The following is an 18,930-nucleotide window of genomic DNA, read 5'->3' as shown; positions in this document are numbered from 1 at the left end:
ACAGTTTCATATTTTTAATCTTTCATATTACTACAGTATCTACAAAAGATTGAACCTAAAAGAGTTTTATTACTTGATTTGGTTATATGCACAATTCAAATGATCAACTTTCTTTAACATCAGCCCATTCAGTCAAAAAAAAATTCCAACTGCTTTCAAAATTTGTGAACAAAATATTTCTTACAGATTGAACTCTCAAGGATTTGCATTTTTAAAAAAAGTAACATAAACATTTTACATACCCCAGTGGATCGCTAGCTCCTTGTGGGCAGGGACATATTCTTCATCATCTGTGGACCACTGGCCAGCACAGTACCTAGGATATAATACACACCCATAAATATGTTGGAATTAATTAAATGATACATTGTTGATTAGAATCCATTCACAAGGTATGAGTTCAACTAAATTACCATTCTACATCTCAACCCTTTTCCTCAACATCCTGCACTATTAAAGTACAAGTGAGAATTCTTATAAATTTGAATGGCAACTTTATTCTGAAAACTCAATCTACAAGAATAATTGCTTCTAAATGCTTATTACACTATATATTCTTATTATCTTTTGGTTTTGGTGGAGGCAATACAATGAAGTGTTTGAGTTGATACACTTTGCAGTTAGGCTGACATGATTCCAAATCCTGATCCTGCCATTTACTATTTAAATAGTCTGATTAAATTACTTAAACTCTCTAAATCTCAACTTGCCTATAAAATGGGGATAATTATAGTATCTTTCTAGTAAGCTGTTGAAAGGATTAAAGAAAACAATGCTAAGCATACTGCCTAACACACAGTACACTCTCAATAAGTGATAACTATTATTTACCTTAAGTCCTTTCCCTCCCTCCCATTTCTTTTTAAATCTAGAAAGTCCAAAAAGCTTTGAAACGTAGCTTACTTTAAGTGAGTTTAAGAACAAAAGTCACTTTGAATTGATGATGCCCAGGCATAATTTTATAGCACTGTTTTATTTTTCCTTGTACATATGATAAAAGTTCCCCCATTCCTGGAAATGAAAATGTTTTGTTTTGGCTTTGTAATGAAAATGGTAGTAATATTTAGAAGCAAGTGAATCACATACAGGTGAAATTTATAAAGACTGGCAACAGTAGATCAAGGTCAGATGTCAGAAAATTAACTTTATTAAAAAGATGCTGTGGTTTCCAAACAAAATATTTATTAAATCACATACTTCCTGTGTTTCCTCTAAGTACTTGGGTTGCTCAGGCAAGCTCTTTATAACCTCCCACAAACACTGGTAAATAAGTTCTGCATTATCTCAAGTCTGTGAATATGATGGGTTTTACTATGAATACGTTATATTATATGGCACAGTGGACTTTAAAACCTGGAAAGATTATCTGGGTGGGTCTAGCCTAATCACTGAGTGCTTGGTCTAGTGTTCAGAGGCAGAGGAAGTCAAAGATTTGAAGCATGAGAAGGATTTGATGCACCACGCAGACAGGGCCACAGGTCAAGGAATTTGGATATCTTCAGAGCTGAGGGAAGTCCCTAGCTGACAGCCAGCAAGGAGACAGGGACCTCAGTCCTACAACCACAAGGAAGTGAATTATGCCAACAAGAATGAGCTTGGAAACAGATTTTGCCCCAGAGCCTCCAGACAGGAACTCAGTCCTGCTCAACTTTTATTTCAACCTTATGATACCCTAAAGCACTCTAGTCAGGCTCTGCTGGATCTACAGAACTGTGAGACAATAAGTGGGCATTGTTCAAAGCTACTAAATTTGTGGTAATTTGTTACACCGCAACAGAAAACTAATACACATTGGAACACAGGATTCTTTATCTTTCACTGATCCCTCTTCAGTCTTTCACTCTGAAAACACAGTCAGTTATGAGCTATTTTATCAACCATATAGACCCCAGATTACAACTGCCAACACTGAAAATTCATGGACCCACACTGAATGAAACTGTGCCAGTGTGAATGTATTATGTCCCCCAAAACATCATTATCTTCGATGCAATCTTGTGTGGGCAGACACATTGGTGTTGATTAGATTGTTATTCTTTGACTGTTTCCATGGAGATGTGACCCACCAAACTGTAGGTGATAACTCTGGATAATTTCCATGGAGATGTGGCCCCGCCCATTCAAGGTGTGCCTTGATTAGTTTACTAGGGCACTACATAAGCTCAGACAGAAGGAGCAAGCTTGCTACAGCCAAGAGGGACACTTTGAAGAATGCACAGGAGCTGAGAGTGGAGCTCCAGCTTACAGAGACATTTTGGAGACGGCCTTTGAAAGCAGACTTTGGCTCTGGAGAAGCTAAGAGAGGACAAACGCCCCAAGAGCAACTGAGAGTGGCATTTTTGAGGAGCTGAAGCCTAGAGAGGAACGTTCTAGGAAAAAGCCATTTTGAAACCAGAACTCTGGAGCACACACCAGCCACATGCCTTCTCAGGTAACAGAGGTTTTCCGGACACCGTTGGCCATCCTCCAGTGAAAGTACCCTATTGTTGATGTGTTACCTTGGACACTTTATGGCCTTAAAACTGTAACTGTGTAGCCAAATAAACCCCCTTTTATAAAAGCCAATCCATTTCTGGTGTTTTGCATTCTGGCAGCATTAGCAAACCGGAACAGAAACATATAAAACAAGGTATTGTGCTGTATTTGTTGACTGCAGATAAATCATTTGGAAAACTTAACTTTCCATCTCCTATATGGTACTGAAGAGATAAATTTAAATATGCAATGAATTACCTCCAAATTTTCTTAGGTCTATTTAGAAGAGTAGGAGTAGACAGCAACTGTGCATACTCAAGGCAAATGGGAAATTATCACATGTTCAGTATGGAGTACAAAGGATCTCTAAGTGTCTGGAATGAGGTATTGAATTACTTAAAAGGAAGGTCTCCCAGGAGTCTTCATAGAATATCTTACTACAATTATTCTTTATCTCACTCCATTTTCTTAATTTCCTACAATGCTGCCATATTATTTTTTTAGAAAACATAAATCTTATGTTTGTCTCTGATAAAAATGGTCAATTTCAATAGTCTTCAAGATAAAATCATTCATGTACTGATGCACTAAATATTTAATACAGTATACTAGGCACTGTGCTCAGTGATAGGGATACAATGGTGAGTGAGATAAACAAGGTCCTAGTCTTCACTGAGCTTTACTCTTTCAAAATATACTTCCCACCTTGTTCAACTAGAAGACCTTGATTAATCATTAAGTCCTAACTCAGGGTTCACCTCTTCTGGGAGGCCTTCCCAGGCAAAATTAAGCACTCCTTCTCTGTGCTCCCATAGACTCCTATACCCAGTCATATAATAAAATTTATCATATTTCATTAAAGCTCCATGGGTGTGCGTGTCTATATTCTCCATAAGCAGAATAAAGGAAAAAAAAAATATATGAACACTCTCCAGAAGACAGTATAGCTGTAGGCAGATTCTCTACCTAAAATCAAACATACACATGTGCATCTACTCTAAGAAGAATATTTAATACATCCTTCCATGCTTTAGGGGGCCAATAAAGTAGAATATTGTATTTCAAATATGTAATAGATAAATAGTGATTTTTAAATATTAGACATAAGCAAATTCAAAGCCAAAAGAGAATAATATTTTTGAAAACTGCCACCTTATATGTGGCCATGGTTAGTATTTAAAAATAAACTTACAAGGTCTCAAATAGTCAAAAAATTAATATAAAATTTTGATTATTTTCTTTAACAATTTTCAGTGTACTGTAGAAAATTGCCATTATTCATTTATATATATACATATATGAAATGAATTTGTTAATAAAACAACGAAAGGGAATGATATGCTATAGGCATTCTGTAGTTTTACTAGCTGGACAAACTAAGATATTCCATGATAATGACTCCCCAAATTCAAAATTGGTTATTTTAAATTGTATTAGATTAGTGATTTTTGGCAATTTGATGAATTTGAATAAGGCTTTTTCACCCTTAAGCATATTCAGGGCATAACAGACAACTGGGTTGAACTCTAGGCTATGCAATAATAAATTATTAAACTAACACTAAATGAATATTGCAGTTGTTTACTTTTAACACATAATGTGGGAGACGGAAGAAGATGGCAGCATAGAGAGGAGTGGAAGCTAGTTTGTCCCCCTAGAACAACTAATAAACAACCAGGAACAACTAGTAAATTATCTGGAATAACAGTGGGGGGACAAATGTGACCGTCCACACATCATACACCAACCTGAATTGGGAGGAATGCTCAAGATCACAGCATAAAATCTGTAAGTAAAAACTGCGGACCCGAGCCGGGAGCACCACCACCTCCATGGTCCGAACCGCACAGCCTTGTGGTGCTAGAGAGCAGCACTCTCCGAGCAAGTGAATATAGCTCAGCTGAGCTCCAACTGGGGTTTTAATCAGCAAACCTGGACTGCTCAATACAAGCTACGAATCCCCAACAAGCAGACAGGGGCTTCTGGTGATGAGTGACCTTGGAGAGCCAGAGAGTGGCTGCTGACTGGCCCTGACGGGGGGGCTTTCTGTCCCTTTTTTCAGCTCAGTGGAGAAAGCCTCAGCCATTTTCAGTTCCCAATGCTCAGACCCAGACAAGGGTGGAGATAGCAGAGTCAGAGACTATTAAAATGCAAACGACCTCTCCCCAGGGGGTATAACTTCCCTAAGAGGAAACAGATGGTGTCAAGCTCTACTACCTGCCTTCCATTCAGAACCAGACCCCAGAGCCTGGGGGAAAACAGCCACGGGCCACACCTCCTTACACCAGTCAGGAGTGACAAGCTGACAGGCACCACCTGCTAGCCAGAAAAGCACAGTGACTTAAGACTTCAGAGGGTGTAACAATCTTCTAAGACACACCCTCAGGGAGACTTGAAATTATTGCCTCCTTCCAAGATCTGAGCCCATTCTGGCCTGGGAAAACCTGATTGGGGCAACCAAGGAGGCCAGATGCCTAGACAACAGAAAACTACAACCTATACTAAGAAAAACAAAGTTATGGCCCAGTCAAAGGAACAAACTTACACTTCAATTGAGATACAGGAATTTAAACAACTAGTGCTGGATCAATTCAGAAAGTTTAGGGAAGATATGGCAAAAGAGATGAAGCATATAATGAAAACACTGGGCATACATAAGGTAGAAATTGGAAGTTTGAAAAACAACTGGCAGAATCTATGGAAATGAAAGACACAACACAGGAGATAAAGGACACAATGAAGACGTACAACAGCAGATCTCAAGAGGCAGAAGAAAACACTCAGGAACTGGAGAACAAGGCACCTGAAAGCCTACACACAAAAGAACAGATACAGAAAAGAATGGAAAAATATGAGCAATGTGTCTGGGAACTTAAGGACAAAACAAAATGCAGGAATGTATGTGTATGGGTGTCCCAGAAAGACAAGAGACGGGAAAAGGGGCAGAAGCAATAATAGAGGAAATAATCAATGGAAATTTCCCATCTCTTATGAAAGACATAAAATTATGGATCCAAGAAGCACAGCATACCCCAAACAGAATAGATCCAAATAGGCCTAGGACAAGACACTTAATAATCAGATTATCAAACATCAAAGATAAAAGGAGAATCCTGAAAGCAGCAAGAGAAAAGTGATCCATCACATACAAAGGAAGCTTGATAAGACTATGTGTGGATTTCTCAATAGAAACCATGGCAGCAAGAAAGAAGTGGGGTGATATATTTAAGATACTGAGAGAGAAAAACTACCAAGAATCCTATATCCAGCAAAAGTGTCCTTCAAATATGAGAGAGAGCTTAAAATATTCTCTGACAAACAGACAATGAGAGAGATTGTGAACAAGATACCTGCTCTACAGGAAACACTAAAGGGAGCACTACAGACAGAAAAAGACAGGAGTGAGAGGTTTGGAACACAATTTTGGGTGATGGCAGCACAGCAATGTAAGTATACTGAACAAAGATGACTGTGAGTATGGTTGAAAGAGGAAGGTTAGGAGCATGTGGGACACCGGAAGGAAAGAGGAAAGATAAAGAGTGGGACTGTATAACTCAGTGAAACCTGGAGTGCTCAATGATTGTGATAAAAGGTACAAATATGTTTTTACATGAGGTAGAACAAATGAATGTCAACATTTCAAGGTGTTAAAAATGGGGTGAGATTGGGGAAAAAGTAAAATCAATGCAAACTAGAGACTACAGTTAACAGAAACATTGTATTATGCTTCCTTTAATGTAACATAGGCAATATACCAAACCTAAATGCATACGGTAGAGGGGACCCAGGGGACGGGTATGGGACTCTTGGCAATGGTGATGTTGTCTGACTGTTCATTCTACTTTAGTTTAATGCTATCTTTCCTTTTGTTGCTTCCTAGCTGTCATGGTTTGTTTTGTTTTGTTTTCTCTCTTTCTTTTTTTCTTTTTCTCTTGTCTCTCTACCTTCTTTGACTTTTTCTCCTCCTTTGTGGAAGAAATGGAGTTGTCCTTTTACAGATAGTGGCGATGGTGGTGAATACATAAATATATTATATTATATACTTAGGATGGAATGTATGGTGTGTGATCAAAACTGTCTTTAAAAAAATGGGTTGATGAAGAAACCCTGAGGGCACTATATTGAGTGAAATAAGACAGACACATAAGAACAAATTTTGCATGGTCTTACTGATATGAACTAATTATAATATGTAAACTCATAGACATGAAATGTAAGTTATCAGAATATAGAATGAGGCTAAAGAATGGGGAGCGGTTGCTTATTATGAGCAGAATGTTCAACTAGGGTGAACTTAAATGCTTGGACAGAGTGATGGTAGCATGTTGTGAGAATAATTAAAAGTGCTGAAAGGTGTGTGAACGTGGTGGAAAGGGTAAGCTCAGAGTCATGTATGTCACCAGAAGGAAAATTGGAGGTTAAAAGACAGGAATGTATAAAACAGGGAATCTTGTGGTGGACAATGTCTGTGATTAACTATACAAATATTAGAAATCTCTCTCATGAACTAGAACAAATGTATGAACTAAACTAGAAGTTAATAACAGAGGGGCATATAGGAAAAAATATATATACCTATTGCAAACTATATACTACAGTTAGTAGTATTTTAACATTCTTTCATCAACAGTAAAAAATGTATTATACCAATACTATGAATCAATAATAGAGGGGGAGTGGTTAGGGGTATGGGAGGATTTGAGTTCCTTTTTTTGTGTGTCTTTATTTCTTTCCTGGAGTAACGAACATGTTCTAAAAATTGAAAAAAAAATTAACTGTGGTGATGGATGCACAGCTGTATGATGGTACCATGGGCAATTGTACACTTTCAATCTTTGGATAACTATATGGTATGTGAACAATCTCAAAAAAAATTTTTTTAAAAAGTCAAAAAAAAAAGAGCATCTGTAGCACATATATGTGTTTGCCTCTGAGGCTTCTGCAAGATACCCTCATCACCAAGGTCAGAGGCAACAAGAATGGACTTCAGAGTCAGGCTGCCCTTGCTGGGTTCCAGCTCCTGCTCACAAGTTCCACCTTCTCATGATCCCTTCCTGGCTGATGCTCTATAGGCTTTAGGCCCCAGTGTCAGAAGTGCAGACAGTCTTTCAGGGACTGCTGAACTGCAACCCCCACCCTACACCCCACCTATATAGGCCAATTCCCTGCAATAAATCCCTTAATGTGAAAAAAAAAGAAAAAAAAAATCTAATGTGACTGCCACCTGTAACCAAGATATTACTTTCTGGAATACTTTCCTATGTATTTTCATGTCTTCTAGAACTTTTTTGCCTTGCTGCCCTTCAACTCCTGGGTCAATGGCCCTTACCCATTCAGGAGGAGGAGGTCAGCTACCACTTAGAACAAAGGGGCCACTGATCCTCTTTGAAATCCTTAGTGGCACAATAATCTTGAATAGCAGAATCTGAGTGTGTATGGCAGCTGGAAGATTTTGAAAACATCCCCCCTTTACAAAGGAAAAGCAAAATGTGGAGCCTAAAGAGATAACCCAGCTCAGAACTCTCATGTTCCTGGGGAGGACGAGAAGAGAATTCTAAAGCAAGGAAAGTGGCAGAGGCAGGATGGAAAGTTCAGAGGCAGGGTCCAGGCTTTCCCTTCTCTTGGTCTTTAACCTCCGAGGAGACAGGAGAGGACAACACCCATCTGGACAAGGGGAATCCAAGGACCCATGAGCTGACAATCCTCTTTCATGGGCCTTGCTTCGGAGAGGCTGCAGCTCTCTCAGGGAATCCCCATTTTTAGCACCATACACAACCATTCTAGCGAGGGAGAATAAAAACACTGGTGAAGGAAGGGTTCTAAATAGCTTGAGATGGAATTGGTTGTTCCCCACAGGTTGTGTGCCATGTGCAAGGAACGTATAATTTCTTACATCTGCCCTACGCTCTTTGCCCCCAAAGCACACATGCACACACACATGCCACAGAGGTAGAATGGGAAGGCACTGGCTCTGGGAAGAGGAGCGAGCCTGCAACGCAAAGGCAGAGGTAGGTCAGCAGCAGTTGCACTGGCTCAGAATCCAGGTGGGGCCAATTACATCAGCAGATGATTCCGCACGGACTGAGGCCCAGTGGGCAGAGACAATATCAGAGGGCAGAAGCTAGGAAAGACATGGAGGACAACATTCAAAGGCCAACACACATAAAGGTGATGCCCCACACTCGCCACCTCAGCTACAATGTTAAACTCCCCAAAGATGGCTTCATTGGTTGAGACAGGGGCAGGGCTGGTACTCAGGTGAGGTGAACAAGGAGCCTAGGAGGACACAAAATGTAAGGAGCACTCATTCTCAGGGTGGTAGAAGGGTCGGCACCTGAGGGAGAGCAGTTCCATAAATTTTGCGCCCTAGGTGCCTCACTCTCCTCACCCTGGTCCTGGCCCTGGGCAGGGAAATACAGAAAATAGCAAACAGAAATGAAGAGGTATGTAGTGGGTTGAATAGTGACAACTGTTCCCGGCCCCACGCAACCCCAATTTTATGTCCACTCAGAACCACAGAATGTGGTCTTATTTGGAAATAGGTCCTTGCAAGAATAATTAATTAAGGACCAAGATCAGATCATGTTGAATTAGGGTGGGTCCTAAACCCAATGACTCCACAGAGAAGAAAGTGATATGGAGATTGGAGTTGTGTGCTGCCACAAGCCAAGGCATCCCAGGAGCCACTGGATGCTAACAGAGGCAAGGAAGGGTTCACCCCTAGATTCACCCCAGCACCCCATCCAGACAGTTGGATTTTGGATTTTAGCCTCCAGAACTATGGGAGAAGAAGCATCTGTTGCTTGTTTGTGGTAATTTGTTACAGCAGCCCTAGGAAACTAACACAACATCGCACTGAAAAGACAGAGTTAGTTTGTGTTCACTTTTTACCACCTTTCATCTGCCTAACAGAGGTAGGGCTCGGGAGCAAGAGTAGATCATGGAAACTTCCATTTTCTTTGCATATTAGAGTAGAAGTAGATACATTTTGACCCCATTACATGTGTATCAAATATTATTACAATATTTTAACAGATTATTTCCCTAATTAAATCACTCAAACTACTGGGAAAAAAATGTTTTCTTCTTTCTACCTTCTCTAAGTGTATCAGGTCCCTTTTTTCCCATACTAGTGAACATGTTACCTCACTCAACATACAAAAGGAACCAACAATATCAATTTCCTGAGCATCGATAAGAAAGATGACCACCATGCTCCCCTGCCAACCTAAAGCATATTCCACAGTGTCCCCCCTGAAGTCTGCCAAAAGGACACATGTTCTAAAATCTTAAATTGCCATAAATCTGAGACCCTATGGCAACTTATCTAATTTAAACCATCAAGATGTGTGTTATGGTTCCTTTTACAAATTCCAATAATTCCACATTTTCTCTCTAATAACTGCAGTATTACACCAGAAAGGGCAGTCAGACTCTGTGGGCTGTACTTTGGTGTTCAGCTGGCTGCGTGTTCTTGGACAAGTCACTTGATCTTGCCGGGCATAATATTCATCACATGAAAGCACCGGCCTAGACAACTCCTAAAGTTCTACCCTGCACTCAAGTCTCTACCCCAAGTAGGTGGGAACCTTTCAACATACCTTATCCTTTTGAATTCATGGATCCAGTCCTGAAAAAAAGTTAAATAATTTGCCTGCCAATCTAATAAGAGAATTGGAAGCATGAGGAAACAGAAACTGAGATGCTACATGAAACTCAGGTGATCAGTAACAACCCTAATGGCCAACACTATGAGAATTCACAGTAGTTATTATGAGCAGATACTTTTATTATACCCATTTTACAGATAAGAAAACTGTGGCACAGAGAGATTAAGAAATGGTACTCAAGGTCACAGAGTTGGAAAGTCTTTAGTCTCCCTGCTTACTGCAACTAAAAGAATACAACTAACACACAATGGGATGTGCAGGACAAAAGAAATTCCAGAATCACTATTTTATTTAAAATAAATCACTAGAATTATTTAAAATAACCATTTCTGAAACTAAAGATAAATAAGAATGCAGGAAAACGTTACTGCTCAAAAATTATTTTCATGAGATACTTGTAAGTAAATGCATGAAAATTTGAATCTGGAAAGAATATAATTTATTTATTTCATTCTACAGGTAGGAAAATTTGATTAGGGGCAGGACTGGTCTGCAACTCAGGTCTCCTCTTTTCCAGCCTAGTGCCCTTTCTGGTGTTTTTCTAATACTTCTGGAAAGGCAATCATGGTTGATAATACAGGCCCTAAAGCCAGACTGCCCCAGTTTGAATTTCTGTTCTTACTTGCTAGGTGGGTGATCTTACACCTCAGTCTCCACGTCTATAAAATGTGAGTAATAATAATACCTACCTCATATGGATTTTGTGGTAATCAAAATAATGAATACACATAAAATACTTAGAACAGTTTCTGGTACCCAGTAAGCATTAATAGGTGTTAGTCTTTGTTATTACTACTCTAGCACATTTGGAAAATAAGGAGGTCAAAAGATCAACAGCCACTCAGCAGCACAGTAAAGAGAGCATAAAAGGCTTGTTAATAGCATGTGAGATATTCCAGACTTTCCATCTAAAAACTCTATTCCTTACTCTACCAGGCTTACCATATACGGACCAGAGTTAAATACATGTTTGTCAGGACTAGAGACATAGGAAATGCTAAAAGAAGGAATTTTACTAGCAAAGTTTTAGCAAGTCCTAGCTCCCAATCTTATTAGCTTTACACATTGATAATAGGACTTTGGAAAGCTAGATTATGTCTCCAAGTCTTGGTTCCTTCTTGGAACATTTTTACCTAGGAATAATTCTCAAATGTCATTAATAACTTGGTCAGATTTCATATATTAACATTAATAATTCTAACCAAGTGAACAATATATAATATTCAATTCCCGTATCTTTTTTCTCTTTTGCATATTTCCTGCCATTATTAACTTAGATGTGATTATAGGAAAACATATAATTTGCAATTCAGTCTTTAATCTTAAAAGGTTTTCCATGAGAGGAAGAAATGGAGAAAAAGCCCCCTAGATGTGTCCTTCTCCATGTGTTAAGATCCCACCACTTGCTCAAGGGATCTTAACACATGGAGGAGGAGGGCTGTATAGCTTTAAAATGACTTCATTCCCATATTTACATATTTTTAATAGGGCTATGATGAATCTCCTTCCGCTTGACTCCTATTTTGAGCTGTGATATTTTAATCTCCATTCTTGCTGCAACTTAGCAGATGAATGTGCAGTGTGACAGAGCTCAGAGGAAATAGTATAAATAAAGCAAAGTGGAGCTATGACATCTCACATTTTATAGCTTTTTTATTGTAGCCGAAGCATAAACAGAGCACAGCTGTGTTATACTTACCGCTGTGAGCGCTCCCTCAATCCTCACCCCCTATTGCTTTTAAAAAGACAGTGCCCTTATTCAGAAAGCTTTAGCAGTGGGTCGTGTGGTCCCACAGAAACACCCTCTCCCCTAAACCTCTACATTTGATACATTTGACATGTTTCTCCTTTTTCAGATGTCAATTTGCCATGTTCCCGTATCATTCTTCTGACTGAACGCCAACATGCCAACTGCAGCCCACGCTGTACTGCAGCCAAAGCACACTGTTCTTGCCTATTAGAATATGGTTCCACAATCAAAACTATAATTTTTGCTCCTTCTCAACACACACACTGCACTCAAATAATTTACAAACATTCTCTTAATAGGGGACAGGCAGCTAGCTGGAAATATTCAAACTATTGCACTCTGTTAATGAAAGCCTTTTTAAAATGAAGACGTGGTAGTTTGCACTTTCAAATTAACTCTTAGTCATGTTTGAGTGAAAGTTGGCCCCCAAGAGGGCCACACAGAGTGAGCATTATAAGAGTGGTGCTGAGATGTGCAAAATAATTCCATATACGAATACAATCATCATGTTTTAGAATTTCATGGGCTGGTTATATATTTTAGTAAGTATGAAAAAGATAGAGTAAGACAAATAGCAAGCACCTCCTACACACTGACAAATAAGACATGTGACCAATTAGTCCAGGATAAGCACTTGATCTACGTTGAGCCAATCAGAGCCCTTCCCTGAGATATTTTAGTAAAGTAGAATGGGGAAAGCAGTAAAATTCCATTGTGACATTTCCTACCATATGGAGAAAGCTCTATTGCATCAAGAGACAACAAAGCCAGCATTCAGAGTGGCAACAAGACTAGAGGAATGGCTTAAGCCCTGACAGATTATGACTCCTTGGTTCCAACTATCCCTATTGGCCCAACCACAATCCTGCCCTTCCCCTATTTGGTTTACTTGTCTTCTTCATATTCCTGTTAAATTCCAGTTTTGTTTTGTTATTTCTTAAACTGCCTCAAGTTGGGTTTTATCACTTACAGAGAGACCCCTAACTATTCCACCTTCCAGAAGAAGATTCCTTTTTCAATTGGGTTAGGACTTCTTTTTCCTCTTTCAAATACCACCACACTATTTATGTGCAAGGAGAAAACCCTCTGGGTTTGTAGAGGAGTGTTTAATGAAAATTCAAGACTCGTGCACCCAAGTGAAAAGAACAGAGGGGCAGAGTAGCCTCTACATGAGCTGGTGGAATGAAAGACAGGAAGAATGATTTGCATCATCATTAACATGGAAGGAGAAAAGCACCAGAACACAATAACTACAAGAGCCACCTCCATTGACACAAATCATTGTTTCAAAGCAACAGCCCCAACTGGGCTAGCACAGGGGCAAAGTTGGTATCCCAAGGTTCTCAGCTATCTATCAGTCCAGAGTTGCTCTTCTGCCAAGCTTATTGTTTACCAAGCTGCCAGCCCAGGCCAGGGATCTGATCAGCAATTTGCACTTTTGTGAGAGGATTAACAGAATTCCTTTGTTTTGATGTCAGATTATCAAACTGAATCTTTAAAGAGGTGTGACCTCATCCAGATTCATAAGCCTGCTCCCTTGAGACTGACTTGAATTTTACTCCATTTGCACAACATATAATTTCATAAAGGAGTTACTGTCAAAACATGGTACTCAAATCTTGATGTGTGTGAAGAAGCACATTTGTAATGTAAATAACCTCAGAAGTTTTGTGATATTTTAAAATAACCCATCTGGTGGGAAAACAAGGAGTTTCAACCCATTTGGTCCCAACACTAGTAAACGAGTGTGCATCTAGCTCATAGAACCCAGAGATAAACTCCATTCCCAGACCAGGCCTCATGTTGCTTTTATTTTCAAGAACAAGAATTTTTATTGTCCCAATGCTCTTCAAATAGTTTTAAAAACGAAGGCAGAATGCATAAAAGAGTAAACTGAGGAAATCAAATAATTTGATGGCTAAGGTCAAAAGGATAATATCAAATTGTTTACAGTATGGTTTACAGTCCAACTTCTCCAAAACTTAAATAATAGTTTTATATTCTTAAGTTTGTCCAACAAAAGGCAACTAGGCAGAAAGGGAATCTCTGATATTTCCACCAAAGTTTGAAACCAGTGAAACTTCCAAGGGAGTATCTATAGGGTAACAATCCAAGAGATTAAGAAAATATGCCTGTGGTCTGTGCACCAGCATAATATTTACTTAAGCTGGCAACCCCAAACAGAATTCACAAGAGCAGTCGGGCCTGTGGAGCTCTTGCATTTCTGGGGTGAGAACCATGTCGTGGATGGTACATAAATTTACCATTCAGCGGCAAATGGTAAAAGGGTAGTCTGGCCACAACAAATGCCCAAGATGCCAGACACTGCTGCAGATCAAGTGATGGCTTTATTCTTGGGCAAACAGAAAACAAGACAACTAATCAAAACACCCTGTTTCATCAAGAGGAAACAAATATAGTAAGAATGTATATTTATTTTTAATTTTACTCTAGATTGTGACCCCAAAATTGATAGATTTGGGAATATTTCTTTTAGTAAGAGAACTCTCAATTACAATGAGAAGGTACTGGGTAGACCCTGATAAATAAGGTGCAGGGTGTGTCTGTCTGCCTGTAAGCACAATCCATACACACACATCTGTGATATCAAAGGTTCTTACAGGCAGTTGTGTGGATTAATGAAATCATTTAGGAAGATCTTTTTTAACATCCCCAGCCATATATTCCACCCATAGTCAGGCTTGTCTGACTGTGTGGTGGATGGGGTGAGAGCATATTCTTCTGAAAAGTCTCAATTGGGTATTCCATAAATCACTCCTTAAATAAGTCCTCACTCTTGTTTTTGAAAATAACCCTTCTATATGGATCATTTACCAGTCTCACCCTACTTACTAGGTGGAAGTCTTTAAGAAGGAGGATTATGTTCTTGTGAAACTTATACAGTGACCTGCATATAGTCTGGTGTTCAATAAAAGTTGAATAAATAAATTCAAAAAACTGTGGTTAATTAATAGGGATCTGATAGATGTTATCATAGTAGACAAATACTTCAGGGCAAGTAGTAATGAAAAAAAAAATAATTTACTGAGAATTTGACTTTAACCCAAAGCTGCTTACATGGAATTCAAGAATAAAACAATGTGCATTATTTATGTCTTCCCCAACCATAAATACAGTACACCAGCCAAAATCAACCTCGGATTTTTCATTTATTCCACAAATATTTATTGAAGCTTCCATTTGCCAGGAACTATCTTAGGTTCCAGAGATAGAGCACTAAGCAAAACAGACCAGGTTCCTTGCCCTCATGCAGCTCATACTCTACTCAGGAAGACAGAAAATATACAAGATATACGAGTAAATATATACTAAGAGGAGGACAGAAAGTGCTTGAAGGCAGGCTAGAGAAACTTTTAATAGGGTAGAAGGGAGGGCCTCGCCGAAATGGTGACATTTGAGTTAAAACCTGATGGAAGTGTTAGAATGAGCCCTGCAGTACGGGGTGAAGAGCATGGCAGGCAGGGGGTACCGTGCAGGAGTGCAAAGGTCCTCCTGAGGGCTATGCCTGCAACCTTAGTGAAAGCGCATGGGCATTATGGCCAGTGTTGCATGGTTAAGGAGTGAGTAGAAGATGAGAGGGTTACAGTCAGGCCTCCTATTTCTGTGCGGTAGGAAACCACTGGTGGGTCCTAAGCAGAGAAGGGCATGATCTGATTAATCTTACCTGACTTTAAAGGCTCACCCTGGCTGCCATATAGAAAGAGAATGAAGGGAAACAAGAAGGAATCCAGTAAGGAGCCTACTGCATCAACTAGAAATGATGGTGGCTTGGACTCGACTAGAAACAGTGGAGACACAAAGTGGTCAGATTCTGGAAATATTTTGGAGGTAGTGCTGAAAGGGTTTTGTTGAAGGATTAGATGTGTGGTACTAGTGAGGGAGGAGTCAAGGGTAGACTACGGGTTTTGGTTCTGAGCAATGGGAAGAAGGTAGTTTCCTTTAAATGAGCTGGGGAAGAATTAAGAAAGAGCAAGTTTGAGGGGGCCCCTGAGGAGCTAAGTTCTGGATGTACCAAGTGGAGCTGCCAAGTAGCCAAGTGGATATATGTGTCTAAGTTAGGGGAGATGATGTACTGTAGAAGTAATATATATTACCAAGCAAAATTTGTCCTAGTTCTGACCACTAAAGGAGGTTGTTTTGTTTTCAAATGAGTCTTTATTTAAAAGATATGATGCAGAGTAATTGGTAATATCTTAAATGCTAGTCTTTAAAATAATATAGAAATCTTATAAATGCCATTTAAAAAATATAAACAATTCCTAAAACCTAATCATATATAAAAATTCACTTTATATCTATATAAGCTATTCATATATATCAAATCATAGGCCGCTAAATTCGCACCATCCATGCATGGAGTTAATGCTCAAGTAATTTTCTAGGTTTGGTGGTCTGGCTTGATACATGACTAGAGTTTAGACAATCCAAGAGAACAAACATTTTGCACCATCACTGAATACATGTGTCTCACACTTTGTGATGAAGATGTTTCTAAACAGTAAAGAAACTTACACTCATGCTTCAGAAGTCTGTTGATGTGACCTCATGTCAAGCACATATATACTTTTTTTTTTAATTAAATTCAGTTTTATTGAAATACATTCACACACCATACAATCATCCATGATATACAATCCACTGTCCACAGTATGATAACATAGTTATGCGTTCATCACCACAGTCTATCTCTGAACATTTTCCTTACATCAGAAAGAACCAGAACAAGAATAAAAAATAAAAGTGAAAAAAACACTCAAATCATCCCCCCATCCCACCCCATTTGTCCTTTAGCTTTTATCCCCATTCCTCCACTCATCCATACACTAGATAAAGGGGCATATATACTTTTTAAGTTTCATTTTCTATCTTTAAGATTCATGTGGAACTTTAAAGATAAATTTAAAAGATTAAATGTTTTAAATTTTTTACTAAGTACCTACATTTCCCCAAAATCATTAAATAAAATTGACTTTGATAATTGTATACACTTTACGATCATGACATCCTCACTGTTATCCTCATCACCATCATCATCATATCTCCCTACTACATGCTATGCCCTGTGTAATACTTTTGTAATACTAAATACCATACCCTGTATAGTATTTTACATGCATTATATCCATTTAACCCTAACATTAACCCTATATTATTCATAGATATTTCTTACACTAAAACCAGATGCCTCATGACAAAAATTTGTGAACGGATAAATTTCCTTTCTTTCATTGTGAAAACAAAAAGCAGCAGTGAAAAATAAAGCATCATATATAAATATTTGGAATTGGGGACAACTGAGAAAGTTGTACTTCTGGGTACTGGGTACTTGTCATATCCCTGGGGAATGTCTATCTGAAAAATACAGTTTTAAAATATCCCTATACCAGTGAAATGCCATCCACTACAATGAGTTAGCAATAATATTTATTTGAGTTGTAAGTTAATAACAATTAAATAATACTTGTAGGAATAATGAACATGTAATCTAGAATTACTGGTCTTTTGTAAAAAGTAAAATTTACCATAAAATATATTGAGGGGAGGAACTAAAGGCAGTTTCTAAAAATTCAAGAAGTCTTTAATCAGGTATGTATGAGATCATTCTGAAATTTCAGGAATAAATTAAGATGAAGAATATACTGCTGCAGTCTTGAATACTTCTTCCAAGTCTTAACATCCATTTAAGTTGGCAAGCCATATCAGTGATTTATTTGGATATTGTCCACAGTTGTAAATGAGCACCTTCCATTCTGTATTTTGGCACAGGACCATGTAAATGATTATACCAGTATATACTTAATGTAGGAGATACAAAACATGGCATAACGTAAAAGTACCAATTTTAGAAAACCATAAAAGTCATCAAATAACTTCTCTAAAGTGGTCAACATAAGTGGCCTGTAAACCATGGGTTTCTGAACAAAGCATCTCCATAAACACAGTTACTCGAGTAACTCTCCACTCTCTCTCTTCTCATATCTTTTTCATCCCAGTCAGGCCACTGTAGATCCTGTTTCTGCAAAAGGAATTAGGAGTTGCATAAAAAAAAAAAAAAAAAAAAGACTTCTGTGTAGTATCACAGAGTCAAGTGTGGTTTCTCTGAGGGATCTACCATTCTTACAGATACAGCAGAAACATGCAGGAGGGAAGACACACAGCCTCTTGGATGTCCTTCACGTGTAATGAAAGTTGACTATAAATTTGCTAGAGGGAATACTAATGTGCCATCCTTTCATGTCATTTTAATCTAAAAAGGAAAGTAAGTCTCAGATACATAATCAGTAGTATTGTTAAGCAGGAAAATTTTATTTCCCCATTTGATGACAAGCTTCTTTTTCTTCTTTCACTTCTCTCCCCAGACTGTCTCTGGCCACAAAGAGTCCAACTTATTTGTCCACCTGGGGTTGAACTCAAAGTGAACACCTCACACTTTCAATGTTCACTTAGCTTTCTCACGCTCATCAAAATGCACCTACTCTATGTTTCATTAGTCAAAGCCCAGACCTTTAAACTTCCAAGATCATCTTCCTTTCTGTATTTTGGCACAGGACCGTGTAAATGACTATACCAGAATAATTGTGGCCAAATGATAATGCAGTTTGGGCCTATTTGCCAGTGGTTAGATGCTGCAACTTGGAATTGCAAGGGAATTTCCAGAGCTCATTAATTCTTCACTTCAAACTGAAATCCTCTATGTATTTCCACTATGACCATCTAGGATTTTGTTCCCCTCTATCGCCAGAGACTAGAAATTCACTTCACTTTGAAGCAGTGCATCCAATTTTAACTTCCCTCTACTGTTCTCAGTTCTGGAGCTACACAGAATCATTTGTGTTTTCACCCCCATATGCACGCCCCACTCTTCACCCAGCTCTGTGCCCTGGGACACTGACTCCCATGAGTCACATCAAAAGACTCACTTGCTCTCAGGCCTCTAGTTAGGATTCTGAAAATGGGAGATATCAGCAGGAGAGCAGAGAGTAGGAGAAGATGAGGTCAGAGTGTGTATTCCTG

At 38.7% G+C, this 18,930-nt stretch overlaps 1 protein-coding gene across 10 annotated transcripts in view; it reads right to left on the bottom strand.

Moving 5' to 3' along the window:
- Window positions 1–18,930, bottom strand: part of SOX5 (SRY-box transcription factor 5) — a 1,020,679-nt gene that overhangs the window by 828,929 nt on the left and 172,820 nt on the right. For all 10 annotated transcript variants that reach the window (XM_037846149.1, XM_037846146.1, XM_037846153.1 and 7 more), the window contains one exon: window positions 243–316. The gene's annotated coding sequence lies outside the window, so the exon portion shown is untranslated. The remainder of the gene's footprint in view (window positions 1–242; window positions 317–18,930) is intronic.

This window comes from Choloepus didactylus, chromosome 8, assembly GCF_015220235.1.
Source record: "Choloepus didactylus isolate mChoDid1 chromosome 8, mChoDid1.pri, whole genome shotgun sequence".
NCBI lineage: Eukaryota > Metazoa > Chordata > Mammalia > Pilosa > Megalonychidae > Choloepus > Choloepus didactylus.
Note: the sequence above shows the minus strand (reverse complement) of the source record. Positions and strands in the feature narration are given on the sequence as shown.